A 17,006-nucleotide genomic window follows, 5' to 3' on the forward strand; every position below is an offset into this window, starting at 1 on the left:
TCCCCCGGCGGGGCCGCCGGCCTCGCCCGCCCGCCCCCAGCCCGACGCCCCGCGCTCCCGGGGCCGGGGGCTGCTGCGGCGCGGCCTCGCCGGCGCGCCCCGGCCGGCTCGCTCTGGCCATGCGGGGCGGCGGCGGCCCCGCCGCGGGGGAGACCGCCGCGGGGAGGCGGAGGCGGAGGCTCCGCGCGGCGCCCGGTCGACGGCGGGCGGAGGGCGGGAGCGTGCGGCGCGGCCCCCGGGGAGCCGCATCCCCGGCGGGAAGGCTCCCCCGGCCCGGCCCCGCCGCCCGCCCGCCCGGGCCGGGCCCGGTGCCGCTGCCGCGCCCCCGGGGCGCCGCCGCGTCCGACCCGAGGGTGGGACGCGACGGGGCGGGGCGGGTCTGCCCTGCCCTGCCCCGCCCGGCCCGGCCCGGCCCGGCTCTGCGCGCCGCTGCGCGGGTCTCCGCTCCCCGGGGAAGCGCGGCCCCGGGCGGCTGCCGGCCCGCGGGCACGGCGGAGGCGGCTGCCCCCTCGCCGGGCGGGCGGCGCGCCTTGCCGTTGCGAAGGGGTGGTTTTATTTTTTTAGGTTGAAAACCCTTTCTCGGTGCCCGGTGCCGAGAGAGGTGGTTTGGAGGGAGCTGGTGGCGGTCGGTGGGGCGCTAATTAGTTAATTCCAGTCATTTCTAGGCGCACGGATTGCTGTTTCTGGTCTGGCTGCACAAAGTTAGACTCACGAAAATGGTAAATTTTGTGTTTGGTGCCAAACGCCCATTCAATCTTCGGTAGCATCTGAAAAGTGATTTTTTTGTTGTTGTTCCTAAGCCGGTGGATTCTGTCTTTGCTGTTTGGCTTGGAACAGACACTGTACCCTCTCTTAACCGTTAGGCTGCAGTAAGACTGCAGTCCTTTCCTGAGAGACTTGTAGTAAATAATAACATTTGTATTTTTTTTAAAAAAGGGAGAATTCAGTCTGATAAAGTATTGCAAAAACTATGGGAGCGATGCCAGTGCTGCAAACGCATGTGCAGGGAACAGCAACACGTGTAGGAAAGATCTGGGCTTGGAAGAGCAAATACTCCCCACAAATTTGCAGCTGCCAATGCCAGTCTCACCTGGACAGGTTTTTGTTCCCTGGTCTGTGTTATTTTTAACCTAGGTTTGATATTTTTTATACAGGAAAATCCTTGCTGTCTCTAGGTAGCTACTGGATGCCTTTTAGCAAGTGGATATTTGCCGTCGCTACCACTTCTCCATAGCTGTTCTTCACACGTTTGTTTCTTATTTTGGGTTGGAGAGGTTTTGCTCTGCCCTGAGATTTCATTTCACCAGCAGTTGTCTTCTGGCCACGTCCTCAACGGGAGAATTTCCTCCCATCCTGACAGACTGTTCATAATCGCCAGGTGAAGAAAATGGCTTGGGTTTGCACCTGTGCTTCCTACCAAAAGACCAGAGATAAAATGTAACAACTTCGTTTACAAAGTACTCAAATATCTTGTTTTGATAGCCACTAACATGTCTAAACTTTGCTTTTTTGCTAGTAGAGGTGGGAGGAAAGCGTCCAGAAGTATCAAAGAAGATTTCCAGTCTCCTGTGGTGCTCAAGGCGACCGATACCACGCGCAACCATGAGGGAAAAAGAGTGGCTCCTTTTTCAAAGTGCCAGTTGTGTCCCATTGTAAATACTATAACAAAATAAAAATAAAATAATGAAGCCAATAAATCACAAACTCAATAGCTGTGGGAAGTAACAGCAGATCTCAAGGACAAAAGCAGTGGAAAAACCCCAGGAAAGTGTATCAGACCTAATCAAAAGCCCATCAAAATGAGTGGAAAGTCTCCCACGGGCAGTCAAGGACGGAATGTAGTAGGTCAGATATGGACCGTTTAGTGCCAATGTCCATAGTTAGAAACAATTTCTGCCCCAGTAATCCAGGAGTAATGAAGTGCAATCCACTGTGTCAGATGCTGTAAATCTAAGATAATTTACCTGAATACACAGGAATTATCCAGCTTCAGCTGGATACTGGGGTTTGGATTCCGTTATTTTTGTGTTTGTAACACATGTAATAATTCCGATCCATTTTTTTTTCTGTTGAAAACATGAAGAAAGGAGTGTCCACTTCCCTGAAGCGCTCAGTAATTTTGGCTACTGTGAAAGGCCAATGATGTTCGTACTGGGAAGATGACTGGAACAGTTTGTGTGACTGATATTCTCACCATTCTAAGCATTGTCACCTCTTGGGTGGTGGCTGGGCCATAGGTGAAGGCTGAAAAATTGTCTATTTCCTGGAGTGACAGGACTGAATCTTTTCCGAGCCATAGAAGCTGACTGACTCTGGAGTCTGCGGTGACCTCTCTGGAGATGTCCTGCCTATGAAAGGATGACGCTGGTGGGACACCAGTTAGCTTGAAGAATCTCATAATAGATATGAAAACATACCAGTAAATTTCCATGAAGAAAAAAAAGCTGAGCTTAAGCAGCAAGGAACGTGGTTTAGCTGCTTCAGCATGGACAAGACAATACTTCAAGCATCACCAAATCATGGTTTCTAAGAATTAGAGCTGTTGACAGATTTTTCAAAATGTTTTGACAACTCATTTCACCAAGATTTTTTTACTTAGAGTCTTGAAAATTTGTTACCGTTTTGCAAAAATACTCCATTTTTTTCATTATGAAGCTAGGGGGAAAAAAGAGAAATGTCCATCTAGTTTTTTCATTAAAGTCTTGCTGAAAATGCATGGTCCTTTCCAAAGTAACTAACTCCTGGAAAAACTCTGTTAGCCGGACACAAATCCTCTACAGCTACAGGACTTCGGCTTAAAGGAAGGACGCGATTTTGGTGAATCTGATCCGGACACCAGAGTTTGTTTGAGGAAATGTCCCAAAGCTGCAGATCAGTTGTTTGGTTAAATGAACAATGCTTTTATCAGTTTGCTTCATTAATCGAATCATACCTCCAGGCATTTGGCCGAAATGTCACCATCTTTAAAACTGTGTGCCTAGGATTTTTTTAAAAGCTGATGGTCAACTGTAAATCGGGTTTTATGCTAAAATTGGACCCCTGCCTCCTGGGTGCCTTTTATGCACAGCACCAGCCATTTTGTTTGCCAGGAGGTCGGTGTTTGTGAAAGCAATTATTTTAATAATCAAACAGTGATGTTTACATTATTAGCTTGGTTGTTTAGAGTGAAGCTCGTGCAAAGAAATCAGATGCATTCATTAAATATTTAATTAAACCATTGTCTGAAAATAGGTTGTAACACTGAACATCACGTCTCATTATCAAAGAATAAAGTTTAATATGGTATTTTAAAACTTAAACAGCCTAGTTACTGTTACTCTGTTGAAGGGAACAGCTCTTTTTCGTTTCTTTTGTGGGTAAAATCCTTAAATTCTGAACCATACTTTGATCATGTGACTTACAAGCCAGTTATCAAGACCACTGCTTTTGACTTCAGGGATCCCAAGACCTCCACAGACGGATTCTTGGTTTCAATGTGAGCTTCACGCGTACGTGTCCCCACTGACTTTGCAGCGAATACCTGCTGAGAGAAAAAAAAACTCAAGTACATAATTTAGGAGGTTTTTGGCACTATATGGGCATGGAAATGTTTCAAGTGATAACTTGGAAGTGTCTTACGCGATTTGAATGTAAACATACCGTACAGTCCCTGGCCTGAAATGTGCAGCTGGTTTGCAGCACCTGGACATATTTTCTACCTTGACAGTGACTGAAGACAAATAGACTTGGAACTGTTCCTGCAGCTGGGATTAACGTGCAGATGTTTTTGTGCTGCTCTTTATACAGCCCAGTATGGTTTAGTTTTTGATTTGTAATGTGTGCCAAGGAAATCGCTTTTCAATGAGTGGCCTTATGGTTAGTCTGGATGCTCAACAAGCTGCACAGGCAACGAAGTGGTCCTCTTCTTCACTTGTACCTGCTACTGCATTTAAGGGGACAGTCTCTGCTTTGCTATTTCTTTGTAATTGAAGGAAATGGATGAGGTAATCGGTAGCCTATGCAACCAGAGCTTTGGTAGCACTGTGAGCGAGGGCTTCAGTCGTAATGCATAACAGAAGTGACGATGCCAGTTTTCTAAGTTAGAAGTCTGGGTACTTTGGGATGGAGGGTGAGTTCTTCCTGGTACCTACTTTACGTGATGACAGATTGAGACAGTGAGAAATATACTAGCTACAAAGTATTTGAGGAAAAGTATGTGTTTCCATGGAACCTTAGATGTTACTAAAGTCTCTTCCTCCTCTCAGACTACCTTTGTGGGTTTTGAAGCAGAAGACCAGCCCGGTGACCCAAACAGCCGTGTATGCTCTCTTGTCTGTATCAGGGCGACGTTTTGTGGAGAGGACAGAGAAAACAGTCAGACTGTAGCTGGTCTTCAAGCCACGAGTTGCCTATTGCAGCCAGCTGGGTTGAAAACCAAGTTATTTGATGGGTTGGCTAGCAGGTGATCCATCTTGAGTCCTGGGTTATCGGGTAGCTGGTCTGTATAAGCCTTAGTTAGTCTGTCAGTAGCACTCTGGCTTTCATGAGAGCAGAGCCAAAGAAGCTGACTAGATGAACTTCGGAATCCTTTGTGAACCCTTCCTTCAGGAATGCTTTCTTGTACTCCCAAACTCAAAATCAAGTCAGGGTGAGATGTAGGGGTCACCCACGTGCAAGTTTTGACTTGCTAGGTCTAACTGCTAGGGGATGTTAAGCTGTATTGAAACAGGAGTACTGGTAACTAAAGAGGTGGTTTTACTAGGAGAATGTTTCAACGAGTCTAAGAGAAACAGAAAGCAATTGCTGTTTAAATCAAGAGATTCCTGCATTCTTCCTGCTATTTATGAATAGTTATGCAAGGGCCTATTTTTTTTTAATTTTTCCTGGGGCCTGTTGATAATCTAACTGCACTTTCTCACTTTCACTGTTCTCGCTGAGAGAGAGAATAATCTAATTAACTATTCAGCCCTGACAATTACATTCAATTTAAATGTGATGAATAGCCAATTTCAAAATGCCTGATCCTGTATAGTGCTCTGAGCATCCTGAGAACATTAAAGTGTTCTCACTTGCCGGTAACATCAATGGAAGCTGAAGGCAGCCAGCATCTTGTGCGGTTTGTTCTGTTTCTGATGACTTATTTTCATCTCAGTCTTTGGCAGTATGAAACTTCACATTTTATAAAGAAACCTTCCGCTCTGGTGGGTTATGTTCTTCCTGCGTTAGTTTTGCTAATTTGTTTTCTATTATTGCTTTGCGCAGGGAAATCTCAAACAGTGTCTTGGCATGCAAAGAAATTTTAATACATTTTAATAATGGAAAGATAGTGTTCTGCAACTCTAGGAGAAGCAGCTCTGTAATTTTTCTGAGACCCTACAAAGGATAATTTCTGAATACGCAACCTACTTTCGAGTTCATGTAGACTATTAGCCAACAAACCAGTCCCCTGCTTGGTTTTTTGTTAATCTCACCTTCTTCAGCACGACCAGGGCCAGGCTTTTTGGAGGAGATCAGCATCCTTCACCTCTCCAGGTGAGCAGCTGAATTTTTGGAAGGACTGAATGGCCAATTAGGCAGCAACAGTGTTCTGCAGCCTGCTGTTTCTCTTGCCATAATTTGGAGGAAAGAGGAAAAGCTCTTTGACTCTCCCTGCTAAGGTGAAAGAGATGGCCTCTGTATTCAAAGAGGGGTTGAGGTTCACAGTGCTACATAGGGGAGGGACAGACGGACGGATGCACAGTTGGATGGATGCAGGAATCTGCAAAATGGGATTGGTTAGCTCCTGAGAAACCTGCATCCTCCAAACCCATGCTTGCCTGTGTACCGAAGAGCTGCAGGGAGCTTGCCAGGAGGGGAAGTAATTTTAGAGTGTGATTTGGAAAATGATTCAGTTTAAAAATTGCTATTTTTGAAGGGCTACTTTCAGCTGGGATCCAGTCCCCAGCACGTTCTCAGAAGCACTCGCCTCACTGCAGCAGAGTGTGGTGGAGGTGGGAGGAGAAATGTCTGTCTGGGAGCCGGGAGCCCTGAACCTCATGCTGCTGTCAAGAAAACAAATAATGGGGATGGGTCAGTCTGTTGCGCATCCTGTCCTGCATTTGGAAGCTGAGTGCTTTCACCTAGCTAGCTGGATGGACACGGCAAAGGCAGCTCTGCCCACCCTTCCTAGGGGCTCACCGTCCTCAAGGGAAGGAGCAGGCATGTGTATTGGGAAATGGGGCTGCTGGGCAGACAAAGTTTCGAGACAGGAAAGTCTACTTTATCCTGTTGACATAAAAACCAAGGACACTTGAGGAAATTTACCAAGCAAGGTTACAAAATGGCAAACAAACACCTTTTTCATGCCATCTGAAGATGTACTGTATGTATTTCACAGACCCTGCGGCTGCCTCCTTCACAAATCTCTCCAGCCGGTGGCATTGAAATGAAAGCTGCTAAGCTGACACTCACTCCATCAGGCTGAGGCTTTACAAAAGTGCAGGACAGGCAGCATTTGATCACAGCACTGGAGAAAAATGTTTGCAACCATTTTGGCCTGCTGGATTTGCTTTCTAGGGTGAGAAGCTGCAGACAGTAATCCTGTGCTGATTACACCTGCCAGTTATCAATAAAGAGGTTAAAGTGTGCCTTCCACTCTGGATTTGTCCCGCTTGTTTCACTCAGGTAGGTGCTAGTGATGATCCTCTGAGGTCATTTACCCTGCTAAGCTTTTCATAGGCACGCTCCACTTGTGACTGAGCAACTTCATATGATCTGGTTTGCTCTCGAGGACACGTGGAGTCGAAGTATGTGGTTGAAAACTATGCTCTGGTTCCCGTGCAGGCATCAGGACTGCTTGCTGGTGATGGCTTTAGCGTTAGCGTTTAGCACAACGGTACCTGGCCCAAGGCTTCTGGGAGTGACTGGCTGGTGGGTTTCCCAGGCAGTGGACCAAGCCCAGCTGAGAGACACCTGTGCGTGCGTGTGCATGTGTGTGCACGTAGATACTAAACAAAGTAATAATTTCCCTTGAATGAAGGAAAAAAGCTGACCCTACAGTTGGTTGATTGTCATTGTAGCCATCCAATGCGTGGCGGTGTTGTGTTAAGTGACGAACTTTATACAAGGTCACATTTTCATCCCTGCCTCTCGCTTTTCTCAAACGTTGCTAAGAAGTGGAAGCCTGGATCATTTTCCGAGTTGCTTCCCTGCTCCTGCTCACCTTCTGACATGCAGCAGGTGAGTAGCCCAGTGTCAGGCTGTGTGGGAAGGCTCTGAGACCTAGCAAGCAGGTGCCTGAGGCCGCAAGCGGGGGCCAGCCCCTCACTGGTTCACCTTGCATCTAGCAGAGAGGGTGTGGACTGTTCCACTGTGTTAGAGGGGAAGAAGTGATGTTAAAAGGGGTCATATCATTGTGCTGCTTAGTTATTATCTCTTTTTTTGGGAATATTTGTGTGTGAAGAGACATTATGGTATATTCTGTATCTGGGAGGATGAGGAACATAAGGAAAGCAACATATCTTTTGAACAAATGCTAAAGTTCTGCTAGGAAGCAGAAGGTGAAGAAGGAACATGATGGTGAGGAGGGCTCCCTTTTACAGCTGTTCATTCTTGCTTCAAACATGGTGAGCAAATGAGGGAATGTATCAAGCTTTCAAAAAAAAAAAATTTCAGTTTGCTGCGTAGAGGGTTTTAAAGGACCTTTCTTTCCAGATTAAGATTTTCCATTATTTATAGCCACATAAAAGATGCTTTATGTGTAATACCAATATATTCTTTGTGCATGTAATGAAAGAAAGACAACTGCTGTGCCACTGAACATGCAAAAATGTGTTGGGGAAAACAGACAAGGCTGCATTCAGGACCGGATTCATTTTCATCTCTGGTCTTCCTCAGCCTGGAAATGAAATTCAGCTTCCCAGGTTTCCTGTTTTTAGAGCTGGCCACTGCCCATGTTCACCTGGGCACTAGGGGAAAATTGAAGGAAGCTGTTTGGCAGCATTTTGCAGTCATTTTACAAGTGAGCAGTCAAAGCAGTGGAAAGGGAAAGCGATTAAACTTCTTACAGTGAATTTAATCCATTGTAGGTGTACTGTGACCAATGCTGTCACTTTGGTTTTAGAGCACTGGGGTATGATTTAGCCTTTAACAAGCACTTATCTGGTGAAAATGCATCAGTGGGAACATAAAAGATAAAAACGCACAGTGAAGAACATGCAGTATTGAAGCCTAGCTACATGGTGTGCTTCAGGTGAGAAAGACTTTAGGTAAGGAATGAGGTGAACATAAGAGATTAACTGGGCGAAAGGTGCCTAAAAGTGGACGCTCCAGGAGTGGCGTAAATAATGGTAACTCTGAGGGCGCGCCCTCAGAGAGATCACCTCTGTTCCTCTGCATCTGTGAGAAGCGCAGGAGGCAGGGGTGGAGAATGGAACGGAGCACAGACTTTTTTTAAAAGGTTGCTGAAAGGTCTATCAGTCTTACAGTCCTCTCGAAAGAGGTCCTCCCAGCTGCACAGGCTCCGTGCTAGCCCTTCAAGTTGGTTAACTTCCAGTTAAATGAGATAGTCAACATGGTTTAGTGTAGAGGTTGGAAAATTTTTAAGCATTGCTTGCTAAGCTATGTTTTCCTTTTCTCCCTCAGAGTTTCAGTGGGCTAATAGACAATATTTCAGAGATACAAGGTTTGTCCCTCATGAAAGCAAGCTGCCGATGGGCAGCTGAGTGTTGTTCTCCCCGGGCAGGCGGGGGCTGCTGGCTTCCCTTGGACTCTCAGCTGCATCCCAAGACGCAACCATTCCCATTTTGCCGTGCCTTTGTGTCAGGCTCAGCCCAGGCGCCATCCACTGCCACCATGCCGTCAGCTACTCTTGGGCCAACAGCTGGGTCATTAGATTCAGGCTTAGAAAACACAGGTTTTCTCTCACCAGTTCTGTGCTGATATATAGAATCACCTTGATCCAATCATTTCTCGTCCATTTGCCTTACTTACCCTTCTGACCTTGGTCCTGTTTCTCTCCTTAGGTTGAGAAATATTCCAGCATAGAGTTTCTTTTACTGTAATGCATTATTATAGCTCCATTGGAGATGCAATGAAATCATGGCTGGGACTGTGGCAAGCTCCCCACCAGCCATGAAGGAAATAAAGAGCATGCTGCTGGTGTGAGAACCGTTGTACTGGGGAGACCTTGTCGTGCTGATAATGATATAAGTGTATAAAACTCTGCTGTGAAAAAGATGTGTGTTCTAGCAAGCAGGCTTAATTTCTGTCCGAATGCCAGCATGGCTTATTATTTTCTAATGAAATGAAATATATTCATGCTCTCTGAAGTAGACTGTGTTGATTTAATTTGTGTTTTATGATCAAGATTCCAGATTTCATATCTTTTATGTTTTATAAGTAGAGAGCAGGGATTTAGCTGCATGACACCCATTAATATCAATACAGCTAACTCCCCATGCCCTTCTTTAAAGACTGTTTTATACATAACAACATGGAATTTCACCTCTCTGTATTTCTTTCAGTCTCTGCAGGAAAAAAACACTGATAGCTAATCTGAAGGCAAGCACACATTTTATTATTGCTCTTAAGGCAATAAACATTTTTAGTCCTCTGAATTTTTCCTGCTGACAAACAACAGGCAGCGTATAATGTAGCCATCAAATAGCTGCTTTTTTGTGGGCTGGGTTTGGGAAAGCAACAGAACAATCTCAGGCAAAAAAATCACAGGTTATTTGTTTTATGTAATTTCAGTGTGTTGCCTTTTGAGTTTTTTGCTTTAGAGAATTGGTGTGCACCAACTTAGGGAGATACTTCTCCAGTGTGAAATACTATTAGAAAAGGAATGTTCGCTTTTCTAGATGAAATCTTCTGGGTTTTCTTCTTTCCTCACATATGAATAAAAATGATCCAACTACTGTCAAGCATGAGAATAGGGAAAAAAGACATATTTTTCAAGCAAAAGATGCAAACTTTATTCTTTCGTTGTCATTACAAACCATGTATTCTGACTTTCGTCTCAACCTTACAATTTGTATCTCTGTGCCTCCCACTACCAAAAGACAAAATTCACATCTTAAACACTTGTAGTTCATCTTGTCACCATCCAGGAGACTGGAACAATCTGGGGCTGATCCTGGATGATTTTGAGTATTTTCCAGCTGAAGGAAAGACCTGTCACCATCACCTGAGGACTGTTGGTGCGTCTTGCACTTAACAAGATGGGCTATTTGAGTTCAGCTTGATGAGAACTCTTGCCAGAACAGGGTCTGTGCTGTGGGGTGAGGCAGCTGGCTGAACCTGCAGCGTGCTGTGCACTTTGTAGGAACTATATGATGGATCACACCTGTATTGTGCTTACCCTCAGGTAAGAAAATGTTACATTTGTCAAAGTTTATTCTTCCTAAAATTAGGCTTTCCTGATTCAACTCGTGCATCAGATAAACAAAATGTAGCTTGTTCTGATAGCACTTCGCAAAGGTTGGACTCAATTTTCCCTGGTTTGGGATTACAAAACATTCTTTTTGCTCTGAATGGAAATCATAGAATCATAGAATCATAGGTTGGAAAAGACCTCTAAGATCATCAAGTCCAACCATCCGCCCAACACCACCATGCCTACTAAAGTGCCACATCTACACGTTTTTTGAACACCTCCAGGGATGGTGACTCCACTGCTTCCCTGGGCAGCCTGTTCCAATGCTTCACAACCCTTTCAGTAGAGAAACTTGTCCTAATATCCAATCTAAACCTCCCCTGACACAACTTGAGGCCATTGCCTCTCATCCTATCGCTAGTTACTTGGTAGAAGAGACCAACACCCGCCTCACTACAACCTCCTTTCAGGTAGTTGTAGAGAGCAAGAAGGTCCCCCTTGAGCCTTCTTTTCTCCAGACTAAACAACCCCAGTTCCCTCAGCCATTCCTCATAAGACTTGTTCTCTAGACCCCTCACCAGTCTCGTTGCCCTTCTCTGGACACGCTCCAGCACCTCAACGTCCTTCTTGTAGTGAGGGGCCCAAAACTGAACACAGTACTCGAGGTGCGGCCTCACCAGTGCTGAGCACAGGGGCACGATCACCTCCCTACTCCTGCTGGCCATGCGCATAGAGCATCCCTGGACTTCTGCAATTCTGGTCATGAAGAAGATGGAGCACTACGGCAGTCATTGATACTGTGCATGTCAATTCCCTGAAGCAAATTCTCCCACCTATGATCAAGCACTAAAGTTTAAGAGGGGGCCAATGCAATACAATGGAACAGAAATCATCACCTTAACTGCAGTGTGTGGAAACTTGTATCAAGGACTTCAGCATAACAAAACAAGTCTATAAATAGAGAGGGATGTAATCAGCTGGAAATGACCGAGGAGACAAGTGTCAGGATTTTATCAGATGAATATTGAGAAATTCTGAGCTGCCAGTGTGAATGCCCAGGTCTCACACACACTGGAAGTGTGTAGCTGATAGAGATGTAGCTCAGGAGTTCATTGTTTGACAGCTACGGGAGGTATGAATTCAAGGGACTGCCTGATCTTAGGACGCTACTTCTAGGCTGTGTCATTTTTAAGTACGTGAGACTGGATTCTTTAGGACTGGTTCCTGTACATAGATCTGAGGGATGAAGATGAGGGAAAGAAAAGCTACTTTTAAGCTGAAGAGTAGTGTTGGCCCAAGAGCCAAGGAGTGTATATTGCAAGTGAATAAACTCATAATGAATATTTGAAAAGGTTTTGAGCTATTAAAGTAATCAACTATTTGAACAGTCTTCCAGTAGGAGGAATAGAAAGAGAAAAGCTGGACTGCCTGTAAAGTGGAGTCTGAAGTGTTTTGTATATAGTGACACCTCCAATAGCAGAAAACAATTTAATGTCTAAAGTACTCCTAAACATCGTCAGGTATTTTAAGGTGGATAGCATACAGACATCAGTCATGTATGGTATATCTTCCTGATCTCTGCTAAAATGGGTGTCCCATTTCTACTCTCTTTTCGCTGCAATAAATGTTGACTTTTGAAAGTCAAATAACTGTTGCAGGCTGGCTGGGGAATACATTTAGGAAGCAAGGCTTAGCATGATTTTGGTAGAAGACCCTTATCAGTGTAAACAAAATGAAAGAAGAAAGAAGTCTGTTGTATTTTACCAACATGAAGCCTCCTCAAGGTCTCTGCTATTCAGAACCCATCAGGAATTTTCTACCTGAGGAGGAGAAAGAGGAATGTTTGCTAAAAGACAGATTACAAACATCAAACTGTCTGTTCTTTAATTGAGCTTTTACACTGGGAGTATTCAGGAGATCTATACTCATAGTTAGACTGTTATCTGGAAAGCCAGTAAAATACGGTCTGCTGAGAACTACTTCATATTAAGCCTGAAACCCGGGGATCTTTTAAAACCCAGCAATTGTCTTGAGCATTTGTTTCAAGGCAGACACTGCTCTATACATTTAAAACAATCATTCGTCTTTCCAGACCCACTGGGTTGTTTTTTTTTTCTGCTTGATTAAGAAGCATAAGAAATAACAGGAAGGGGAAAAATGGGTATAAGGTAGGTTTTTGTTAAATGCAACACTAGCTCCTTCCTGAACAAGAAAGGCAAAAATCTGGGGGAGACCCCAGTCAGAAGCCTAATTCTAAACATCAGATGGTCCTAAATTTTTGCAAGCCTGATGCTGGTCCTCTTTGCATCACAGGTATGCTACATGGCTGCACTAACATCCACATTTCACCAGAATACATTCAAGTAGAGTCATGAAAGCTTTCTAAAATAGGCCAGATCTGGCACCTCTGCACTTGGAAGTCTGGAAGGTAAGTGCAAAGGTTCTCAGGTAGGCAAGCACCCAAATTCAGTCTGTGGGGCTGCACCTAGTTCAGTGAAAGATGATAGGGATGTCCAGAAATGGGGGAGTGATGGTCACGTGCAATAGCTGTTCACCAAACAACCGTATTGCTGTTTTTAGGAGAGGCACTGTTACACTCAGTCATGTTGACCTTTAGTTTCTTATTGCTGCAGATTAATCTCCTCTTTTGTGCTCTTTTCCCAGCTTCTTCAATCAGTTTTTTCTTGGTGAGAAGATGACTAGTAATTAGAATATTATCTTCTGCTAGGAAGAAGTTTGTGTCTTTGTCAGTTACCCTTTGAATTGCTGCTGCTAGCAGATACAGTCACAGAAGACAGATTTAACATTTAGTGCTATGCTTCCTGTCTGGTAATATGAAACTACATCCATATCTCCTGGGTTCCTATCTACTACTTAGGCACAAACCTGTCATCTTCTGTGTAGCAGGAAAGCTTTGCTAGAAAAGCAAAGTGGATGAACAACCCCGTGGTTGTGGTGTGTCGGTCGTTCCTCCAGCACTTGCAGCACCATGCTGCATTCAGCCTATTCCATCACATCTGTAATTCTCGAATCCCCTGCAATAAAGCACTTTTCACAATCATTTCCCAACAGTGGTGTGATAGCTATAAGCTATTTCCTCGTCTCTGAAATTAAATTCCCTGGTACTAATGGATTATGGCCATCAGCATTGTCAATATTATGAAGAACAGTACTGTTACACTGGAAACTCAATTAACCCTTACATTTTACATTAATTGTGTAAGGGTTTTTCCCTTGGCAACCCAAAAGGAAGCAAATACCCTGGATCCATGAAAACATCTCAGACGTAAAAGGCATCAAGTAATGACTGGCAGATATTGTTTTCCCTTCCCACAAAGAAAAGCAGTTAATTAGAAGAGAAAATAAGTAAAGACACTGATGGAGGAAAAGGGGATATATATGGTGCCATAGGTCCTTCGTAAGAAAGTCTGCCTGCTTGCATCTGCATGGTACACTAGCAGTTCAGCTATTTCTCAAAGGCGAGTGGGTTGCTTTCACAGCAGGTTTTGATGCATTGTTTGGGGGACATGGGGCTAAGGATTGTCCAGCTGTGATTTGTATTTCTGCTTCTGAATGCATTTCTCCTTGTTTCCACACATGCAATGAAAACTCCTGTACTCTCTTCTCCTTTTGAGCACAGCTGACTGAAGGCAATAGTCCCTGGGGAAATCTCATCCCTGTTTTATGATTACAGTTAGCTTTGAATTAAAAAAAATTAATTCTAATTTAACTCAAAATGGAACTGACTTTTTAGACTAAAATTTCAGAGTTGGATAATCAGGACTTTGATATCTTCCTATATGACTTTATGAAGGAATATTGTCCCAAATGATGCAGTGCTTTCTTAGTCCTGCTGAATGTAAGAATAAATCTATTCTAAGTTAATTCCCAGCCAAAGAGTTTGAAAAGCTACCCTTGCTATTGGCATTGTTTATTTGCAACAGCAGAAGTCTGCCAAATTTCAGGCTTCACCCTGAAAATACCAAGAGCTCAGTCCCTTATCCAGCAAAGCCCTTCATGATGGGGCTTAACTTTGAAACACACGAACAGTTCCTAGTGACATCTGCAGAGTAAATCATCTTCGACAGCTTTAGTTAAGCACACATGTCCTCCTGGACCAGAGGGCTTTGTTTCTGTGTTGCTCAGAGCACAACACTTTAGAAAATGTCTGTCAATAGAGGGTAGATGTGGAGTTGTTGACTCTGGTGCTTTGTGTAGGCAAGCAGGACAGGGGAGGGGGGACAACCTCTAGCGGGCAATGGCATTTGGGAGGGGCAGGAGACTTGTCTTCATGCCTTAAAATTTCTCTTTGGCTTCATCCCAAAGATTTAATTTCACAACACCAGGCTCCCGCAGACTTTGGGGGTTTCTGCTTCATTTCAGGGGAGAGGTGGGTCCAACTGCAGACCGCTGCCCAGAGGGTGAAAGGCTGCAGAGGTGGAGGACGAAATAGTACAGCATTGCTCAGCCCTCAGAGGTGTAAATGGGTGCTGGTGAAGGAGGCTCCTGTGCTGCATCTAAAACCTGGCTGAAGCATCTCACTGCTGCACTAGAGTGCTTTTAATCTGATGGAGCCTTCTTTGCTCAAATGGCGTCGCTCTCAACTGACATCAGGAGACAAAATCAATTCTCTTGAATAGAAGTGTTTCAGTCCTTAATTGTAACCAGATTTTAGTAACTTCCCCTCTCCACTGCTTTCGCCATGCAATGTTTTCTTTCATTTCTATGTGTTTTTAGGAAGAAAGTCTGGTAGATCATCGCCTGTAGCCATCAATTCTTCTGTAGAAAGGGAGAGTTTATGAGGGCAGGTGCACAGGAGACAGATGGTTAGTATGTCCTTGTGTTGACAGGAACAGTTACTGGCATGGAAGAAGTTTCATTTCAATATCACTATAAAACATGAAGCCAATAGCTTTGTGGATAATGAAGCACATACCAACCACATTCATTTGACCCTTACTAATAGGAGGAGGACTCTGACTCAAATGGGTTGAAGGCAGGTCAAGATGAAACCATCTGCCTCACAGCAAATGAAGCAGTGACTGACAGTGCACAGGTAGGTGGATAGCTTATTTCAGGCCAGTAAGCGTGGTGGCATGCACAAGATGTCCCCTGGCTGTAGGAATATAAGGGACTGCAGGGTGGAAATCAGCTTGTGCAGCTGAAAGCCTTAATGATCAGGAGCTCAGAATGTGACCCACCAGGAAAGTTCCGTAATAATCTAAAATATGGTGGGTTTTTTTGATTTTCCTTTATTTTATGAGAGCTTACTGCTGCTTTTAGTGGCCTTTCAGAGATGAGCTTTCAGCTAACGTGGAGTGCATTTACAGTGCTGGCAGCATGAAGTGCTCTCTGATGGAGCAGGCTTTCTGCAGTTTCTGTTTCTGCATTTGTCTTGATTTAAGCAAATGGGAAGGAAATAGTTAATGATTAAACTGAACAGGTAACACTGTTTACAGCTACTGAACACATTAAAAATTATTTTCTGTGTGCAGCACCTTTATGCCTCTGAGGATTCTGCTTGTGTAGATAAACAAGTCATTTTGCTCCCAGCTACAGGCAGTAACACAGGAGTCCTGTGTTTGTCCAACCTCTGGCTTTGAGATCTTACTTCTGCTGTTTCTCGGCATTGCTTGTTCTAACCCAGAGTTATTAAAACTGAAAAGATACCCTTAACCGGCATGCATGGAAAGCATGAAAGCCACAGGTCAAGGTCTGTCAGTTAAATAAACTAAATAATAGAAGGGGAGGATTAGCTGTAAAGCCCTACCCAGAGTTTTGTGCTGCTTTTGCCATTCAGAGATGGCCCCTTCAGTCGCTGACATCCGAAATACCACCGCTGGCTCACATATTTTTAATGCAGGGTTTTCGCTTCTGCATGTTGTGAGGTGCTCGTGAACTGTCAGAGCAGGCAAACAACTGCAAAATGCTCCTTCAGATGAATTCAGAGTGATCACCCCCATGGCAGGGGGGGTTGGAAACAGATGATCTGTAAGGTCCTTTCCAACCCAAACCATTCTATGATTCTATGATTTTAAAAGACACATAGCAAAAGACTTGTTCTTCTAAGGCAGCAGGTACCCTCTCATAAGATGTTGACCATCGTTGTGCTCATTATCATCAGTAGGACAGGAGGAGCTTGATGGGATGTAGGGCCGGGCACGGGACTGGTGTGGAGTTTGCAATTTCCTTCCACTTCCATCTTCTGACATGAACCAGAAGAGTGACCTTTTATTTTAAAAATAACTAACTATGGTGACCATCTGAATCATCGTCATGGACATTGAGCCTGATTGTTTGCTCTCCTGAACCTTGCCTTGACAGTTTCTTTCCAGATCTATGGAAGATATTATTACTACCATTTGTTCAGGGAAAGGATTGCTCCCAGCAATTTGCAGCTAATTCAGTTCTATTGTTCTTTGCCACTGCATGGCAATCTCAGCTCCTGAATTTTTAGTTTGTCATGAAAGGCAAACTAGAGTGTCATGGTGAGGGATTCATGTCCTATAATACATCTTTAAATTGATGTTTTAATGTGTATAAATTACAGCAGTTTTAATCAGTGCACTATATATTTTTATTACTATGAATGAGCTCTGGAGACATTATTTATGAGGAATCAAGCAAGATTTTATGGTGGGAACCTTAAAGGGCCTCCTTTAACTTAATTAAC

This window comes from Opisthocomus hoazin, chromosome 2 (genome assembly GCF_030867145.1).
Source record: "Opisthocomus hoazin isolate bOpiHoa1 chromosome 2, bOpiHoa1.hap1, whole genome shotgun sequence".
Classification (NCBI taxonomy): Eukaryota; Metazoa; Chordata; class Aves; order Opisthocomiformes; family Opisthocomidae; genus Opisthocomus; species Opisthocomus hoazin.